This window comes from Paramisgurnus dabryanus, chromosome 1, assembly GCF_030506205.2.
Source record: "Paramisgurnus dabryanus chromosome 1, PD_genome_1.1, whole genome shotgun sequence".
NCBI classification, from domain to species: Eukaryota; Metazoa; Chordata; class Actinopteri; order Cypriniformes; family Cobitidae; genus Paramisgurnus; species Paramisgurnus dabryanus.
Window position 1 is genome coordinate 73,081,383 of NC_133337.1, and position 7,158 is coordinate 73,088,540.

At 42.1% G+C, this 7,158-nt stretch overlaps 1 long non-coding RNA gene across 1 annotated transcript; it reads right to left on the reverse strand.

The window, feature by feature from the left end:
- On the reverse strand, positions 1 to 6,923 carry LOC135734473 (uncharacterized). The gene is made up of 6 exons (XR_010527352.2): positions 6,556 to 6,923; positions 1,231 to 1,297; positions 1,064 to 1,096; positions 607 to 684; positions 413 to 510; positions 1 to 308 (listed from the first exon to the last, which is right to left on the reverse strand). It is a non-coding gene; the product is annotated as an uncharacterized lncRNA (long non-coding RNA).
- Between the last annotated feature and the right edge of the window lie 235 nt (positions 6,924 to 7,158).

A 7,158-nucleotide genomic window follows, 5' to 3' on the forward strand; every position in this document is an offset into this window, starting at 1 on the left:
ACCTTTTCAGTTAAACACAGATGAATCCTACTGCCCATGTGAATGTATACAGTACAGTTATAAATAGGATTGTGCCAAAATTAATAAACTACCACAGTGGTTTCTGCATTAAACAGATATCCATAACAATCAAAATACAGAGTTATATTTTTATGTTACAATAATTACAATGCATACATTCAGAAACAGGAGACATGAGGGCAGTCACTTTGAGTTGAGGGGTACCCAGAAGAGGCTGCAGGGAGTCCTGAGAAAGACTGGACAGCAGCTGCAGGGAGAAGTAGAGTCTGTAGACTGTGCAGAGGTCACTGGGAGGAGGGATGCAGGATGACATTAGTCATAGTTGAACATTACATTTGTTAAATCTGCTTTGAATTTGATTAAGTAAAATTATGTTAAATTAAGTCCTTACACTGACAGAAAACGGTTTCATGCACTGGTGTTAATGGAGATGTGGTCTTGCTTGTAGATAATTAAACAACTCTGGAGGTACTGGCAAAGGAACCCTCACTGGATTAAAGGGAATTGGTGAAAAACAATAACACTGATCAGGAACAGGCATATCTTTACAGTCGAGTCGGCACGCGTACATGTCCATATACCGACCTGGCCGTGGAGATGAAGTAGCACTGTATTCATCAGGCCTGTCTGGTTTTGAGAGAGTTGCTGGTGGTTTATGCCTACCTAACACAGAAAAATGTAAATGTGTTAATTAATAGTAATGTAAATGCATGCAAACCCATAGAACACATGTTAAGAATTTTTATAATATTAGGGGTGTGGTATGATCTACAGTACATGAGTACTCTACAGCTTCATGCATCTGTAAATCATGTGCATATCAAACTTTTAAAGAATAACATGCAAAAAAAAACATGCAAATCACGAACTCTGTAGTTATATATATGTACTGATATATAAATATTTTCAATGTTAGAACAATTGACACAAGAATTAGAACAGGCCTGAACATGGCCTAACCAACAAACAGCAACAAATTAATGTAGAAAATATAATCCTGATTCATGTCAGAATCATTCCTAGTGTGCAGAAGGAATAAGACCTTTGACCACTGGGATTCCAACAACTTCTGAATCTGAAAGCATAGTGAAAATAATGTACCTTTTAAGCATTTATAACATAAACAGACAGAATTACATATAAAAGCTTTTACTGTCACATATAGAGGACTGAAGTATATGTTTGTTTGAGCATGTATGTGGTTCTCACTCAGTTGGGCTTTTAGATGAATTTGTGGGTAGCATCATCCTCCCCAATTCTTCACACTCCTCAACTTCTATGAAAAAAGAACAAAACAAAGATTGGTATAAAATAATGGAATTATAAATATCATCAACTGTTGTTTATTCAGGGAAAACTGACTGAGCATTAAACTCTTTTACAGCAATACCTGTGTCAGTTTGTCTCTGTGTGCGTGTATGTGTCAGTTTGTCTCTGTGTGCGTGTATGTGTCAGTTTGTCTCTGTGTGCGAGTATGTGCCAGTTTGTCGCTGTGTTCGTGTATGTGTCAGTTTGTCTCTGTGTGCGTGTATGTGTCAGTTTGTCTCTGTGTGCGTGTATGTGTCAGTTTGTCTCTGTGTGCGTGTATGTGTCAGTTTGTCTCTGAATGAGTGTATGTGTCAGTTTATCTCTGTGTGAGTGTATGTGTCAGTTTGTCTCTGTGTGAGTGTATGTGTCAGTTTGTCTCTGTGTGAGTGTATGTGTCAGTTTGTCTCTATGTGCGTGTATGTGTCAGTTTGTCTCTGTATGAGTGTATGTGCCAGTTTGTCTCTGTGTGCGTGTATGTGTCAGTTTGTCTCTGTGTGCATGTATGTGTCAGTTTGTCTCTGTGTGCGTGTATGTGTCAGTTTGTCTCTGTGTGCGTGTATGTGTCAGTTTGTCTCTGAATGAGTGTATGTGTCAGTTTATCTCTGTGTGAGTCTATGTGCCAGTTTGTCTCTGTGTGCGTGTATGTGTCAGTTTGTCTCTGTGTGCGTGTATGTGTCAGTTTGTCTCCGTGTGCGTGTATGTGTCAGTTTGTCTCTGTGTGCGTGTATGTGTCAGTTTGTCTCTGAATGAGTGTATGTGTCAGTTTGTCTCTGTGTGCGTGTATGTGTCAGTTTGTCTCTGTGTGCGTGTATGTGTCAGTTTGTCTCTGTGTGCGTGTATGTGTCAGTTTGTCTCTGTGTGCGTGTATGTGTCAGTTTGTCTCTGAATGAGTGTATGTGTCAGTTTATCTCTGTGTGAGTGTATGTGTCAGTTTGTCTCTGTGTGCGAGTATGTGTCAGTTTGTCTCTGTGTGAGTGTATGTGCCAGTTTGTCTCTGTGTGCGTGTATGTGTCAGTTTGTCTCTGTGTGCGTGTATGTGTCAGTTTGTCTCTGTGTGCGTGTATGTGTCAGTTTGTCTCTGTGTGCGTGTATGTGTCAGTTTGTCTCTGAATGAGTGTATGTGTCAGTTTATCTCTGTGTGAGTGTATGTGTCAGTTTGTCTCTGTGTGAGTGTATGTGTCAGTTTGTCTCTGTGTGAGTGTATGTGTCAGTTTGTCTCTGTGTGCGTGTATGTGTCAGTTTATCTCTGTGTGAGTGTATGTGTCAGTTTCTCTCTGTGTGAGTGTATGTGTCAGTTTCTCTCTGTGTGCGTGTATGTGTCAGTTTGTCTCTGTGTGCGTGTATGTGTCAGTTTATCTCTGTGTGAGTGTATGTGTCAGTTTCTCTCTGTGTGCGTGTATGTGTCAGTTTGTCTCTGTGTGCGAGTATGTGTCAGTTTGTCTCTGAGTGAGTGTATGTGTCAGTTTGTCTCTGTGTGCGTGTATGTGTTAGTTTGTCTCTGTGTGCGTGTATGTGTCAGTTTGTCTCTGAATGAGTGTATGTGTCAGTTTGTCTTTGTGTGCGTGTATGTGTCAGTTTGTCTCTGTGTGCGTGTATGTGTAAGTTTGCCTCTGTGTGCGTGTATGTGTCAGTTTGTCTCTGTGTGCGAGTATGTGCCAGTTTGTCTCGGTGTGCGAGTATGTGCCAGTTTGTCTCTGTGTGCGTGTATGTGTAAGTTTGTCTCTGTGTGCGTGTATGTGCCAGTTTGTCTCTGTGTGCGTGTATGTGTCAGTTTGTCTCTGTGTGCGTGTATGTGTCAGTTTGTCTCTGTGTGTGTGTATGTGTCAGTTTGTCTCTGTGTGCGTGTATGTGTCAGTTTGTCTCTGAATGAGTGTATGTGTCAGTTTATGTCTGTGTGAGTGTATGTGTCAGTTTGTCTCTGTGTGAGTGTATGTGTCAGTTTGTCTCTGTGTGAGTGTATGTGTCAGTTTGTCTCTGTGTGCGTGTATGTGTCAGTTTATCTCTGTGTGAGTGTATGTGTCAGTTTGTCTCTGTGTGAGTGTATGTGTCAGTTTGTCTCTGTGTGAGTGTATGTGTCAGTTTGTCTCTGTGTGCGTGTATGTGTCAGTTTATCTCTGTGTGAGTGTATGTGTCAGTTTCTCTCTGTGTGAGTGTATGTGTCAGTTTCTCTCTGTGTGCGTGTATGTGTCAGTTTGTCTCTGTGTGCGTGTATGTGTCAGTTTATCTCTGTGTGCGTGTATGTGTCAGTTTGTCTCTGTGTGCGAGTATGTGTCAGTTTGTCTCTGAGTGAGTGTATGTGTCAGTTTGTCTCTGTGTGCGTGTATGTGTTAGTTTGTCTCTGTGTGCGTGTATGTGTCAGTTTGTCTCTGAATGAGTGTATGTGTCAGTTTGTCTTTGTGTGCGTGTATGTGTCAGTTTGTCTCTGTGTGCGTGTATGTGTAAGTTTGCCTCTGTGTGCGTGTATGTGTCAGTTTGTCTCTGTGTGCGAGTATGTGCCAGTTTGTCTCTGTGTGCGAGTATGTGCCAGTTTGTCTCTGTGTGCGTGTATGTGTAAGTTTGTCTCTGTGTGCGTGTATGTGTCAGTTTGTCTCTGTGTGCGTGTATGTGTAAGTTTGTCTCTGTGTGCGTGTATGTGTCAGTTTGTCTCTGTGTGCGAGTATGTGCCAGTTTGTCTCTGTGTGCGTGTATGTGCCAGTTTGTCTCTGTGTGCGAGTATGTGCCAGTTTGTCTTTGTGTGCGAGTATGTGCCAGTTTGTCTCTGTGTGCGTGTATGTGTCAGTTTGTCTCTGTGTGCGTGTATGTGTCAGTTTGTCTCTGTGTGCGTGTATGTGTCAGTTTGTCTCTGTGTGCGTGTATGTGTCAGTTTGTCTCTGAATGAGTGTATGTGTCAGTTTATCTCTGTGTGAGTGTATGTGTCAGTTTGTCTCTGTGTGCGTGTATGTGTTAGTTTGTCTCTGTGTGCGTGTATGTGTCAGTTTGTCTCTGTGTGCGTGTATGTGTCAGTTTGTCTCTGTGTGCGTGTATGTGTCAGTTTGTCTCTGTGTGCGTGTATGTGTCAGTTTGTCTCTGAATGAGTGTATGTGTCAGTTTGTCTCTGTGTGAGTGTATGTGTCAGTTTGTCTCTGTGTGCGTGTATGTGTCAGTTTATCTCTGTGTGAGTGTATGTGTCAGTTTGTCTTTGTGTGCGTGTATGTGTCAGTTTGTCTCTGTGTGCGTGTATGTGTAAGTTTGCCTCTGTGTGCGTGTATGTGTCAGTTTGTCTCTGTGTGCGAGTATGTGCCAGTTTGTCTCTGTGTGCGTGTATGTGTCAGTTTGTCTCTGTGTGCGTGTATGTGTCAGTTTGTCTCTGAATGAGTGTATGTGTCAGTTTGTCTTTGTGTGAGTGTATGTGTCAGTTTGTCTCTGTGTGCGTGTATGTGTCAGTTTGTCTCTGTATGAGTGTATGTGTCAGTTTGCCTCTGTGTGCGTGTATGTGTAAGTTTGCCTCTGTGTGCGTGTATGTGTCAGTTTGTCTCTGTGTGCGAGTATGTGCCAGTTTGTCTCTGTGTGCGTGTATGTGTCAGTTTGTCTCTGTATGAGTGTATGTGTCAGTTTGTCTCTGTGTGCGTGTATGTGTCAGTTTGTCTCTGTGTGCGTGTATGTGTCAGTTTGTCTCTGTGTGCGTGTATGTGTCAGTTTGTCTCTGTGTGCGTGTATGTGTCAGTTTGTCTCTGTGTGCGTGTATGTGTCAGTTTGTCTTTGTGTGCGTGTATGTGTCAGTTTGTCTCTGTGTGCGTGTATGTGTCAGTTTGTCTCTGTGTGCGTGTATGTGTCAGTTTGTCTCTGTGTGCGTGTATGTGTCAGTTTGTCTCTGTGTGCGTGTATGTGTCAGTTTGTCTCTGTGTGCGTGTATGTGTCAGTTTGTCTCTGTGTGCGTGTATGTGTCAGTTTGTCTTTGTGTGCGTGTATGTGTCAGTTTGTCTTTGTGTGCGTGTATGTGTCAGTTTGTCTCTGTGTGCGTGTATGTGTCAGTTTGTCTCTGTGTGAGTGTATGTGTCAGTTTGTCTCTGTGTGAGTGTATGTGTCAGTTTCTCTCTGTGTGCGTGTATGTGTCAGTTTGTCTCTGTGTGCGAGTATGTGCCAGTTTGTCTCTGTGTGCGTGTATGTGTCAGTTTGTCTCTGTGTGCGTGTATGTGTCAGTTTGTCTCTGTGTGCGTGTATGTGTCAGTTTGTCTCTGTGTGCGTGTATGTGTCAGTTTGTCTCTGTGTGCGTGTATGTGTCAGTTTGTCTCTGTGTGCGTGTATGTGTCAGTTTGTCTCTGTGTGCGTGTATGTGTCAGTTTGTCTCTGTGTGCGTGTATGTGTCAGTTTGTCTCTGTGTGCGTGTATGTGTCAGTTTGTCTCTGAATGAGTGTATGTGTCAGTTTATCTCTGTGTGAGTGTATGTGTCAGTTTCTCTCTGTGTGCGTGTATGTGTCAGTTTGTCTCTGTGTGCGAGTATGTGCCAGTTTGTCTCTGTGTGCGTGTATGTGTCAGTTTGTCTCTGTGTGAGTGTATGTGTCAGTTTGTCTCTGTGTGCGTGTATGTGTCAGTTTGTCTCTGTGTGCGTGTATGTGTCAGTTTGTCTCTGAATGAGTGTATGTGTCAGTTTGTCTCTGAATGAGTGTATGTGTCAGTTTGTCTTTGTGTGCATGTGTGTGCCAGTTTGTCTCTGTATGAGTGTATGTGTCAGTTTGTCTCTGTGTGAGTGTATGTGTCAGTTTGTCTCTGTATGAGTGTATGTGTCAGTTTCTCTCTGTGTGCGTGTATGTGTCAGTTTGTCTCTGTGTGCGAGTATGTGCCAGTTTGTCTCTGTGTGCGTGTATGTGTCAGTTTGTCTCTGTGTGCGTGTATGTGTCAGTTTGTCTCTGTGTGCGTGTATGTGTCAGTTTGTCTCTGTGTGCGTGTATGTGTCAGTTTGTCTCTGTGTGCGTGTATGTGTCCTATTGTCTCTGTGTGCGTGTATGTGTCCTATTGTCTCTGTGTACGTGTATGTGTCAGTTTGTCTCTGTGCATGTATTTGTCAGTTTGTTTCTGTGCATGTATGTGTCAGTTTGTTTCTGTGCGACAGTTTGTCTCTGTGTGCATGTGTGTCAGTTTGTCTCTGTGTGTGTATCAGTTTCTCTCTGCAAAGATGCAAATCATATGTCATCCCACAGTTACACATTTCAATTTGACCTAATGTACTCAACAGTACTGTCAACAAACCTGGAGGATGAGAGGCAGATGCTGCAAGGCCAAAGAACCAAGTTTCACAGACGCTGGCTCTTTTTCCGAGTTAGGCACTGCTGCAGTTGGTCTTTCCTTAAACACTTTTATCTTGCCTGGAAGATGACATTCACCTTCATCCTGCTGTGCTGTACACAAAGAGCTGATGATTAGTGTTAATCAATGTTCTCTTTTACTGACTATTATACAGTCTTTAATTATGTATAATTTTTTTCATAATAACATGTTATTCGTATATTATAACATTAAATTGCACACACGTACGTAATGTTTTTTTATCACATAAATGTAAAATATGTGTGTGTAATTTAATATACATTTGCCTAATTACAATATAAGTACTACATCATAATGCACTGTTAACATATTTTTTTTTAACATTTTATTTAGGTACATAGTAAGATCAACCATGAAACATTGACTGCGTTTACATGCAGCCAATAACCCGTTCAAATCCGGAATATTAGCAAAAACCCGGTCGCGCACGTCCATGTAAACACCGGCAAAAACCCGAATATGCTCATATTCCTGTTTTTAAAATCCCGAATATTACCCCTGGGTTACCTCTTTTCTAACCCGAAA